Source organism: Calypte anna, chromosome 3 (assembly GCF_003957555.1).
Source record: "Calypte anna isolate BGI_N300 chromosome 3, bCalAnn1_v1.p, whole genome shotgun sequence".
In the NCBI taxonomy this organism is placed as follows: domain Eukaryota; kingdom Metazoa; phylum Chordata; class Aves; order Apodiformes; family Trochilidae; genus Calypte; species Calypte anna.
The window spans coordinates 112,279,630-112,292,729 of record NC_044246.1 but is presented as its reverse complement, the minus strand read 5'-3'; positions in this window follow the sequence as shown (position 1 = coordinate 112,292,729).

Genomic DNA, 13,100 nt, shown 5'->3' with positions numbered 1-13,100 from the left:
CACCAGCAGCGCTGGGGGAGCCCTGGGGTGGGAATCTCCGAGCACTGTGGTTGGTACCCACGATGCTGGCACCATCCATCCCCAGACAGAAACCAGCTCAGAAACCAGCCCTTGCCAGTCTGATGTGCTGGGAAATCGCCTGTTGCTTTCACATCTCCCCCCGCCCCGAGGGGCTGGAAACCATTTTAACTGCATCTGAGGAGGGATGGAGAGAGGCACATAGCCCAGCTCCTGGTTGACTGGGGGCCAGAAGCAAAGGCAGGAGACTTCTTCCTCCTCCAGGAGCTTATTCACCTCCACGTGAACCTCCTTGAAGCCTGGGGACAGATCTGAAGAGTGTCCCACACATCTGTCCCCACCTCCACCTATTGAACCTCTGGTGCCTCAGGACCCCTGGCTGTGTTCACAGACCTGGTGGTGCAAAGGGTTAAGTGCTGGCAATTCACACTGAACCACCGAGGCCCCTGCCCACATTCAGCTTTTGTGAGAGAACCCCCCCCCCTACCCCCCTCACAGCCTCCTTTTGTTTTTTGTTGGGTTTTTTTTTTAACCCTTCTCCTGCCCAAACCATCCCTCCTCTCCCCCTCCCTGGCATCAGGGAGAGATTTCCAGCTGTGCTCAGCCTGGCATCCCAAAAAAAGCCTCACAAACCCCAGGGCTGGGACTTCCCACATCCCTTCAGACACCACCCAAAAAAACCACCCCTAGTAATTTAGAGGCTGTGTCTGTACAGCACCCAGCTCAGGAGGAGCTGATGTCCTGTGAGATGTAAGAACCTGGACTCCTAAAAGCAGGGTTTTCACATTTCTGATGGAAACATAATTTTAATTTTTTTTTTTTACTTATTGTTGTTGGGTTTGGGTTTCTTTTCCATTGCAAGTACCCTATTTTTAAAAATCAGATTTCAGATATGCAAATGCAGTTTGGTGATCAGCCCTTGCTGTGTTGCAGATGGTCACCCAGCAGCTTGAACCCATCCTTCCCAGAACTGCTGCTGATGGAAAGGAACCAGGGAAAGAGCTGTTGCCTTCACATTAAAACATCTGAAGCTGCAGGTAAATCCTTAGCAGCAAAAAGATGGTTCAACATTTGCTACAACATCTCATCAAAACAGAGACTGGGTTCCTGCTGATGAACCAAAAGGTGTCAGGACAAAGACATGGGCCCAGGAGCCAGGTGAGACATAGTCCCTGGTCTGGTTTTCATGTGGGACAAGCAGTGTGATGTTTCATGGAACAACAGACTGGTTTGGGTTGGAAAGGACCCTAAAGCTCATCCAGTCCCAACCCCCCTGCCATGGTCAGGGACACCTCCCCCAGCCCAAGGTGCTCCAAGCCCCATCCAACCTGGGCTGAGACACTGCCAGGGATGGGGCAGCCACAGCTTCTCTGGGAAACCTGGGTCTCACCGCCCTCATAATGAAGAATTTCTTTCTAATAACCAGCCTAAATCTCCCCTACTCCAGTTTAGAGCCATTCCTCCTCATTCCATTGCTACATGCCCTCATAAAAAGTCCCTCCTCAGCTTTCTTTTGGTCCCCTTCAGGTACTGGAAGATTTCAGTAATGATGAGTGAGCAAGACCAGGGCCCCTTCCTGACAAAGAAGTTGGATTTAACCACCCAGATTTGATTGCCAAGAATTTTTGATTGCATGGATGTGTCCAGACAGGGTCAGTTGGCCTCAGGGCTGGAGCCCATGTCTAACATGGGTTAGTTTACTGGCAGAGGTGTCACTACCAAGGCTGAACATCTTATCTTCTTGTAGCAACAGACCACAAGCTGACACTTTCTCCTTCTTCTGTAAATGTTTATTTTTCATGGAGTTGTGTAATGGATTTCAAATGAGCTGCCATAGGACAGCAGTGAAAGGCTGAAGCCAGGTCCCTCAGAAATCACTTCATGTGTTTTGAATCTTTTTTGGCTTGAACTGATCTCATTTCAGTTGCCTTCACCTCCCCAAATAAAAAATAGATGAGGTGGTTATCTGCTCTTCTAAAAAAACCCTTCTGGTGGTGAGACTCCAAATCCAACCACCTGCAGTGGGCACCTGAGATGAGGTGTAATGAGTCAAAATCAACTTCTGCAACCTATGGCTCAGACTTTTTTTTTTCCTTTTCCTCACATACAGCAAGACCTTTCTCTTCCACTCAGAGATGCAGAAGGTGCCAGATCCAAGAGCTATATCCCACAGCAATCTTGGGCACAGCGCCTTTCCCAGGGGACTCCTGAATCCTTGGAAACACTTGAATGCAAGCCTGGGGCTTTCCTAGGATGTGGTTTTGCAAAGCCCAAGCTGATAACTGCCTGCTGGAGTCCTCATCCCCTCCAGACTGTCCTGGAAAGCCCAAACCTCCTGTTCCAACCTGAGCACCACAAATGACATGATGTGCCCTCTAGCCAGTTTAATCTCATCTAGAGCTTCTCAAATGCCTCTGTGTCACCAGAAATGACCATTCCTCTTCCAGACCAGCAGCACTTCAATGCAGCTTGGATCTAAACTCTTTGTTTCTTCTCCTGGCTCCTAGTTTTGGGGAATTTCTCTTTGAAGACATCCTGTCAACAAAGCATGGAGGAGATGGACTTAGAATCATAGAATTGGCTGGGTTGGAAGGGACCTCAGAGATCATCAAGTCCAACCCTTGAACCACCGTTGTGGTTGCTAGACCATGGCACTGAGTGCCACATCCAGTCTCTTTTGAAATATCTCCAGACACAGAGAATCCACTACTTCCCTGGGCAGCCCATTCCAATGCTTGATCACTCTCTCAGAGGAGACCACTTCCCAGAGGAGAAACATGGCCATCCTGTGGGACCATGTGCTGGGAGCATCTTGGGGGATCATCGTTGGTTTCTTCTCAGTTGGTTATCAAATAAATGAATTTCCCCAAAGAAATAAATTCTGTAGGGCTTAAGTTGCCCAGACTGGGACAGAGAGAGGAGGCTGTGGTGCTCCCAACCATCACCACCCTGTCCTAGCCACGTGCAGCCTCCACAACCTTCCCAGGGACTTGCATCTGGAGAGTCCTCTGCCATCTCTGGAGGGCCACCTGGGAGGCAGTGAACCTGGAGATGTGGCAGAGACACCTAAAGAGGGCAGCAGGTCTCCAATTACTGCTGTCCCTTGGCCACACCAAGGGAAATGATAGCATAGAAGCATAGATCAGTTCAGACATAGAAGATCTGCAGACTCTTGTGGTCACCTGGCTGCTCATATGCATGGGTCACTGAAGGACCTGGGTCTGGGTTTTTTTTTCTGTATTGCTCTGTTGTTTACTCTGGATCATGTTTCAGAGATGTCATTTCTTAGCTGAGCTAGCACAAGATTTCTGAGCAACACAGAGCAGATTGCTCAGTGCACAGAAAAGCCCCTTGCACCCATGTGTTTGGCCCTGCTTTGCTTCTGGGCCATAGAACACAGAATCCCAGATTGGTTTGGGTTGGAAGGGAACTTAAAGATTGTCTTAATTCCAAACCCTTTGACATGGGCAGGGACACTTCCCACTAGATCAGGTTGCTCAGAGCCCCATCCAACCTGACCTGGAATGTTTCCAGGGATGGGGCATCTACAATCTCACTGGGAAAGTTGGACCAGGGTCTCACCACCCTCACAGAAAAGAATTTCTTCCTAATATCTCATCTCAGTCTCTCCTCTTCCAGTTTGAAACAATTCCCCCTCATCCCATCCCTCTATCCCCTTGTCCAAAGTCCCTCCACAGCTTTCCTGGAGCCCCTTCAGGCACTGGAAGGTGCTCTCAGGTCTCCCTGGAGCCTTCTCTTCTCCAGGCTGAACAAGTCAAACCCTCTCAGCCTGGATCCAGAGCAGAGCTGCTCCACCCCTTGGATCATTTCCATGGCCTCTTCTGGACTTGCTCCAACATCTCCAGGTCCTTCTTGTGTTGGGGGACCCAGAACTGGACCCAACACTGCAAGGGAGTCTTACAAAAATAGAGCAGAGGGGGACAATCTCTCCCTCACCCTGTTGATGATGCTGCTTTTGAAGTAACCCAGGACATGGTTGGTTTCTGGGCTGCCAGCACACATTGGAATCCCTCACCCTGCCAAAATGATGTCCATGCTGGAGCTGAGGAATTGCCTTTTCCATGGAAAAGGTTGTCCAGCACAGAGTGTGATGCAGATCTGTTGTCAATTACTGGGATGTGGTACCAGGAGGAATTGGGCTACTGGAAATCTGGAATAATATGGCAGAAAGTTCTGGGGCTTTTTCAACACAAACAGGTTCAAGCAAGGTGGAGACTGCTTTTTGGACCAGAAATTCTTCATGGAGGTGGAAGTAGAGCAGTGATGTAGGGATACAGGAGAAAGACCTTGGCATGTGAAGTGCTTCCAGAACAAGACAAGGGGCTGTAGATATTTCACCACTCTTAACTTTGACCCTTCTCATTCAAATTCCATCCCTGTGAGAAATTTGGTTTCTTTCCCAATATTTTAGAGGTTGGTATTTTGTTTTCTTTTGCATTTCCAAACCAACAGGATTGTTGGTCCATCCATCAACCCCTCCCACCAAATAACTTGTAAACTTTCTGGTGAATTCTAGCTGAGTTTGGTCAAGGACAAGATGTTTTGAGTATGTAAAAAATGTGGCTGAGCAGAGGAAACGAAGTCCACGAGAGAAAAAAATGAACAGTGACCATGACCTAGATGTTAAACACCAAGACATGGAAATAAAATCAGATTTCATAAGTTTCATCATCACGGAACATTCTGGTGGTGTTTGCATTGTGTGTTACCTTGAGGTAGCAGCAATATTTTCTCCATGGGTTCCTCCAGCTGATTCAACATCAAAGACAAAAAGAAAAGGACAACTGTGCCTGAAATCCTACCAAAATCCTGGAGGCAATTTTTAGCCCACCTGTTTTTTTTTGTTTGTTTGTTTGCTTGTTTTTAAGTACAAAAGAAATCCATTTGGCTGTTCCAGATCTAAGTTTTCAAATGTGTAATATTGAGCTCCTTATTCCTCCCTCCAGCCCTAAAACAGTTAAGCCCTGAAGAACTAGAAATTATTTCCAAAGAAAACCAAAACCTTTTCCAAAGATCTGAATTTTCCCTTTGACAAGCCTGCTGTCCAGTTCCTTGCAGCAACCCATAATTTACTTTTGAGATTAAAAATCTCAGGACTTATATGTATTTTTTTTCCACCTCTCTACTCTGCAGGAAAAACGATTTGAGTTCCCCTTTCACCCAGAATATTAGTTGTAAATTATTTTCCAGAACTTTTAATGAACCCAAAATTCCCCTTTTTGATCTTACCTGGCTCCTCAATAAGGCATCGCCACTGAGAAACACAAGAGTGGAAGCATCTTGGTGGACACATAATGTCCAGGGCATAGTGTTGGGACAAGAGGGAATTGTTTTAAGCTGAAAGGGGGAAGATTTAGATGTGATCTTAGGAAGATCACCAACCTTCCTAGGTTGGTGAGGGTGCTGAGCCCCTGGTTGCCCAGGTTGCCCAAGGAAGCTGTGGCTGCCCCATCCCTGGCAGTGTCTCAGCCCAGGCTGGATGGGGCTTGGAGCAACCTGGGCTGTGGGAGGTGTCCCTGTCCATGGGCTTTGGACCTGGATGATCTTTAAGGTCCCTTCCAACCCAAACTGTTTTGTGATTTTATGTCCCTGTTGGCTTTCTTTGCAGCAGAACACTCACTCGTATTAAGCTTTATGTCCAGCAGGCTCCCCAGGTGCATGGTGCTCAAAGACCTTTGGGGATGGCAGGCACTGAACCACGCCAGCACGGTGAGATCTCAGCTGGTCCCTCCCCACAACATCTCCAGGTGGACAGACCCCAAGTGAAACTTTCTGCAAGACAGCAAGCAGCTACGTGCAGAAGGTAGAGGGAAGGCAGATCTCACACGCAAGCGATAAGGAGATATCAGGGTGTGCTGTCAGCTGCCTCCAGTGCTTCTTGTGCCCTAAATTGCATCATCTGCTTTCTACTCGTGGCCTCCAGCTCTGAGGAGGAACACAGCTTCTCTCATTAGATGAGATTTTAAGCAGAAGTGGAACTTCAAATGGAAAGATTACAGCACCGTAACCTCGATGGTCACAGAAAAAAGGGGAAACTGCTCAAAGTAGAACCTGACTGGAGAGAAAGTCTCCCGAATGTTAAGCAAATACAATAAGTATCTCCACCCCTGCTAACTGAGCTGTGAATGGACCAACCTAGAGAACCCAAGGCCTTGCATTTCCCTTCCCATCTACAGATCACTTTTGCACCCTGTGGCTCCAGCCGATGGCTTCCACCTCACCCCACCTTGAAGAAGAGAGATTTGGGGCACCATTTATAGCAGGACTGTACTTTTTATAGCCTCCCCAAGCCTTTGTGGTTCTTCTAAGGTAGCCAGCACGCTGCCTTTAGTGCTACATGAGCAGTGTGGTTGTATTACCAGCCCTTAATTGCTATAAGTGTTACAAACCAGTCTGATTTGTCATTCAGCTGCTGTCGACAGGAAACCACTAACAGACGCCCAGAGGAATTAGGGTTTCTCTTTCTACCTGCTCTAAGGATTAAAACTGATCATAAGCCAAGCTTATGTTCTGAACTACACACCCTGCAAGGGATTTATTTTTTTTTTTAAGCTCTGGTGGACAACCAGGATTGGGAGGGCTATGATTTAATCCCAACATTGAGGCTCAACAGGTAAGTGCAGACTCTTTTCTAGCAACTTCGCTTCATTTCTGCTGCTTGTCTGGGTGCATCTCCTTTGAGCACCTAAAGATTTGGCTCATCCCTGGTTATTAATTATGGATCAGTGGTAATTAAGCCTTTAAAGATAGGGAGTGGGATATTCAATGGGCCAGACTGCTGCCACAGATGGAGGAAGGGTGCATCTCCTCCTTTCCTTCTGGCAATGCCTGGGTGCTGAAATTGGGGCACTTCCCCAGTGCTGGGACTGCTGCTGTAAGTGAGAAGCTGACCTGGTAGGTTCTCTCTTGGGCACGGATCAACCTCTTTTTCATTATTAAAAAAAAAAATTAAAAGAAAAAAAAATCATAAATTTCAGAAGTAGATGACAGTCCTTGAAATAGCAAGGGGTGAATGAGATTCTTCCAACTGAATTCCTTGGGAAAGGAGAGGGAGAGGAGAAAGTGAAATCAGGATCCTAATTCTGAATTTAGGAGGAGAGGGAAGTTCAGGTGCTCAGGTTCCATCTCAGCAACGTTTGCTGAGTTGAACCCATGGGTGCTGCTCAGGTGCAGAGAAGAGCTGAGGCTTTAATGCCCTTCTGTGAGAGGCATTCTTGGAGCTGAGGAACTTTAATTTTTATTTTTGGGTTTTTTTGCCCTGCAGATGGGCTGGATGCTCTTCTGGAAGGTAATATTTTGTTTTCACCAGCTCTTCCATTCAAGCTGGTAAAACCAATGGCAGGTTAATGCTGGTTGTGGGCAAAGCTTCTGCCAAGCTGGAGATCTCCAACAGAGCTATAGGAAAGATGGACTTACTGCTTCATCCCCAGGCAGACTCAACACTAAGTCCTTAACTTTTATTCCAGATTAAAATTCAGGCCAGAACCAGTATCTCACAGGGCCCTCACTTGGAGACTGGATATCTCAGAACCCACTTTGTTTCATGTAATCATAAAATCCCAGATTACTTGGGGTTGGAAAGGCTTAAATATCATCTACTTCCCCCTGCATGGGTGCTCCATCATCTACTTCCCCATAGCCCAGGGTGCTCCAAGCCCCATCCAACCTTGCCTGAGATACTTCAGGGGATGGGGCATCCACAACCTCCCTGGGAAACCTGTTCCAGTGTCTCACCACTTTCACACTACACAATTTCTTCCTCAGATTTGCTGTCCCACTTCTGGGAGAGAAGAGCAGTTGCTTCTTTGTGGGTTATTTGCATGTCAGATGTTTGCTCCAGGCTTTGTGGCCAGTGATGCCTGGCAAGGCAACGCTCTTCATTTAACTTACCCCTCTTATGAAGTGGGGGCATTTCTTGCCTTTCTTTCCATGATTTTGAATTGATTATGGATTTTTAAAAGTGTAAATATAGGACAAGGTGCACACATTGCCAGCAGTAAGGGTTCCTGCCGCATGCAGGGCAGGCACACGAGGTCCCTTCTCTGGTACGGGCTGGAGAAGAGAAAGCAGATGGAAATCAACAAAAAAAAGGACAACTTCAGGGCAGCACAGGCACCCTCACTAATATGCTCCATTCCTCATTCTGTCAAGTTTTAAATAATTTTTTTCAGAAGATTTGAGGGCTGCAGAGTTTGTGATCTCTTGCCCACATTTTGGTTGTGGGGTTTTTTTTTTTCTCCCAGACTTCCTGCAGCGTTATCATTGCCCTGTGGATTTTTATTTCACAAAATATCTGTGAAAAAAAATATCCTTCTGGTCCATTCTTGGTTTGTTCTTTAAAAAGAAGGCTATTGCTGAGCCTTGAGGGGGTGCAAAGTCAAAGGCTGAATTTGCTGATGAAGGAGGAAAGACACAAGACGTATTTGAGTGAAAATCTTGCAAAGGTGCTCCTGGTTTTCCTTTTCTATCAGCTGCCTGCTTTCTACTTAACCAGCATGGGGGGTTCTGGCATCATTTATACCCCAGGCTCTCAGCTGTGGTGCTGCATTCCCTGTTAAATAAACCCATGATACCCCAGACTGCATAACTGGGGCTGGGTGTCCAGTTCAGGCAAAGTTCTCAGCTCTTTTATTTCTGCTCTGTGCCTTTCCTCTTGAGTGACCTTTCAGCCTTTAATTCTCAGTGGCACCTTTACGTGCACATTAGAACCCAAAAAAGGTCTTGAGAGCCTGGATCAGTGCAGACAAAGCTTTGCCCATCTCCTTCAGGTGTGGAAAGAGGTCACCACAGATTTCAAGGAGGTCACAGCACCATGTTGAACAGATTAGGAGCACTTAGGCACATTGCTGCCTTATCAATATTTCTCTTCCTTCCTTTCCCCTCATTCTTTCCATTCTCTCTATATTAAAAAGGGAGTTTCCTCCCTGCTCTTCCACAGCTCATGAGACTCTGGAGGCAACCAAGCATTGACTCCATGTGGGTGAGCTCCCCCATAGTCAATACTTTCTTGCAGGCTCAGGGGGTTCAGGCATGGGCAAGAATTTAGACACTTGGGGCTAAATCCTACTGGAGCCCAAGTTTCCACTCACATCTTCATTGTATGTGGTGCAAGGCCCATTTCTCATTAGGTGGGCACAACATTGCAAGGCAAGAAGTAGCTGGAGGGGTAAAAAAAGGATGGAAACTCCCCCTGGTAGAGGTTTTGGTGACAGATTACAGCCTCAGGAGCCTGCTGATCCTTTTGGTTGCACCACTGGATATCAGTGAAATTCCTACAACCCCATAGGAAGCAGGAGATACAAGGTCATGGTTCCTGCTTAAAAATAAATGTTAAGGTGCAACATCTGCAGCATGAACATAAACCAGACCTCCAGTGTTTCATGCTGGACAAGCCATGTGCTTCTCACAGGTCAGTCTCCTTTCCATACCAGACTTCTATCCGAAGGCATTTATTTCACTGGCCAACCAGAAAAATTCCCCCTGCCCCCAAAGAAATCTCAAAACACAGCAGCTCCCTGTGTTGAAATAAAAAAAGAGGTTTCTAATTATAATTTTTTCCAAGAAAATGTCACAATTGAGTAGGAGAACAACGTTCCTGTGGTTTCACGGAGCAATTTTGCCTTTGTTAATGTTGGTCAGTTTTAATTGGGAAAACATTATGGGCTTGCCTATTCAAACTTCCAAACTCAATTACAGATGCCCTAAGGAGAGGGACAGAATTGAGCAAAGGTGTGGAAAATGTGATCAGTGAGGAATTTGTGCAAGAAATATTTTTGCTTTGTTTCTTGCAGCCATGGCAAAGAAGGGAAGGAATAAACTTCATGTCCACCATGGGAAGGACAAGAAGTTGTAGGTTTTTTTTTTTTTAATCAGTGATGAACATTAGTGCTGATGGTTAGGAAGTAATTTTAAGACTATGGGAATTGCAGGGCTGGGATGGACTGATGGGCAGCAAGGAGAATTTTCATTGCTGAGAGTTTTGAAGTGCCAGGTTTGTAGGGTCCTAGATGCAATGTGGGTCCACCAGATTTAAAGGTCTTTTAGGGCCTTCCATTTCTGTGAATTTAATCCCACATGTAATATGAGGCTTCTGGAATGAAATGTGCTTTTCAGAATCTCTCTTCTTAATTCATCTCCTTTATTTAAATTAATTATAAAATTATTCTTCAAATCTGACAGAATCTCACTGATCATTTCTGTTCCCCTGGAAACCTTGGAATGTGTTATTGATCAAAAAACCAGTGTGCAGGACCCTGAAGTGTCAGGCAATTAGGAGACTGAGCAGAAATAGAAAACATTTGGTTTACAAATGAATCCTCTGCTACCTAATAAGGGGGAAAAGAGTGAAAGATTATTCAGTTGTCCAGGATGCCTGAACCACCTCACTGATGACTGAATATGCAACAGTTTTGGTGAACAAAGGATGGGTGAAAAATACTGTGTTCCATCTGCTTAAGAATCCTTATGGACAAGAGGCAAAAGAAGTTGTTGTCCCTGTGTCCAAGTCCCCAGGGTCCCAATTTCTACATCACAGGGTTCAAAATCAACTTGGGTGGAGCTTGGAGTAACCTGGGCTGTGGGACGTGTCCCTGCCCATGGTAGGGGGGTTGGAACTGGATGAGCTTTAAGGTCCCTTCCAACACAAACCAGCCTGGGATTCTGTGGTCTTCTTGGTTTTGTTTGGTTCTATTTGCAAAGTCTCCTGGTGCACAGAAGGTCCCAGCCTCCTGTTTTCTCAGATCTCTACTTTCCTGGGCTATGGGGGTTAGTGAAGGAGCATCAGGTCACACCAGGTCCTCAGAAGAAGGTACTTTACTTCTCCATAAAAACCCTGGGCTGGGAAAGGCAAACTTTGACAAAATCCATGTTTATGTCAATAGTTGGTGATGGTGAATGGCTTGGAGACATGAAAACCTGGGGTAGAACATCCCAAAATATGTGACTTGGAGGATGATGCTTGAAAAGTGGGCTTTGAATCAAGGTTAAATTTGATCTGTGGAAAAATCAAGGCATCACCCACGACACGTGATGGAGGAAGGGGGAACTAACTTAGGTCATCCTAAGCAAATGGAGAAATTGATATAAATTTTTAACTTGACTTTTATCTCAAGAGTTTTTCCTGTCTGTCTCTTACGTGTTTGGCCTCCACCATTTTAGCAGCACAAGAAGAAGACTTCAGCTGCTTGAGACATTAATATAACAGCCTTGCACTTATTCCTTTTTTCCAGTGAAATATGTCAGTAAGTTTAGTGGTTTAGTGACAGAACCTTTTTGAGGGTGGTGATTTCTCATGGAATACTTTTTTTTTTTTTTTATCCCTTGAAATTTTGGTGGAAAAGAGGGGAAAAAAAGTTGTGTGCAAATGATTCTGTGGGTTGTTAGTGAATAACATGAGTATGTTAGTGAGTATGGGCACTGGCAAAGCAAGACACTTGAAAAATAAGATTTCTTCTGGCTTTGGTTCAATAGAATTAGACCAGATCAAAGATGAAGTAACCTGAAAGTGGATCAGCCCCCTCACTTCTGTACCATAAGTAATAACTTCTGAAATAGACCTGACTGCAACGTTTGGCCTTGTTTGGCCACATTTCTCTGTAGTGAGACAGGACCAGGTGCCCTGAGTTATTGATGAGTGGGTGTGGGTTCACCTGTGTCTGGCCTCCCTCCTGAGCATGTGCAGGAGCAGGGGGCCAATAAGAGAGCAGCTGAGACCCACAGAGAGGGCTCTCACTCTTCAGTGAGGATGGAGAAGCCCACAGCTCGAGGAGCCCCAGGAGCAGGCAAGAAGGGGTAGATCCTGAGGCCTCAGGAACAGCCCTAGGACATCGTCCAGGAATGGGCTAAACCCCGAGGCCTCAGGAGCAGCCCTAGGAGCAAGAAGGGCTCCCTCCCGGTACATTTCTCACTCCTCCAATCATCATGGGGAATTTTATTCTTTGAATTCTGAAAGTCAACCTCACCTTCTAATTTTGAACAAGGGCTGAAAAAATGGTGTTTGTTCTTTTTTTCTCTACCAGCATCAAAAGGGAAATCCAGGTTGGATGGGGCTTGGAGCAACCTGGTTTGAAAGAAGATGTCCCTGCTCATGGAAGGATGGTTGGAATTAGTTGATCTTTAAGGGTCCCTTCCAAATCAAACCATTCTTTTATTCCATAAAGAAGAAAAAGAGAAAAAGTCACTTTCTCCTTTCAAAAAGACTTCTTCTAACTGTGGCCATTAAAAAAAAAAAAAATCTCTTTGTGGTCCCCACTAGCAGAATATTCTCCAGTCACCATCAGCCAAAGCCATTGCTGTGTTTTCATCCCAATCTCTCATCCCAACCCTGAAATGTCCGTGGGATTCAACCATAAAAAAATCAGTAGAGGAACATGAGGGAGCCCATCAGCACCCTGCCCTTGGGGTGGTCTTCTAGCAGGGGCTTCACAAGGTGCCCATGTCTGAACATCATCCCAAACATGGTGATGTCTTGTGCTGAGTAAATCAGGGGGAAAGAGACAGCAGAGACCCCCCCAGTGGTCAGTGCAACTTGAGCTATCAGGTTAGACCTTCCTAAGTACACTCCAGGAGCTCCACAGGATGGAAACTATGAAGGGTTTGGATGCAGGCACCTAATTTTGAAGGGTGAAGCCAGATGGTGACTATTTTAGTAGTTGAGGTGTAGCCTCAGAGAGCTCAGAAAGTGCAAGTGCCCAAAATGGAGGCTGCAGGGTTGGTTCCAGTGCATCAACATCTTCCAGGAGTAACCACACGTTGCACTGAAAAAGCTTTCAGTCTGCTGGAGGAATGGAAACAGGGAGGTTCAGAAGGTAAATTTAGGTTACTCGTTCTTAACATGGAAAGGAAAAACACCACCAGGCCATGAAAACAGCACCTGGAGGGAATGAGATACCCATCTTCCACAGTAGCAGTATAGGGGAGCATCCCTGAGGGCAGGCCAGCTGGAAGAGAAGTTGTCTTCATCCTTCTTGGTAGTCTCAGATCGAAACTGGAGTCACTTCTGCAGCATGCACCTTAACAGGGACACTTTTGGTTCATAGTGACCTGGCTAAAAGGCAGTGGGA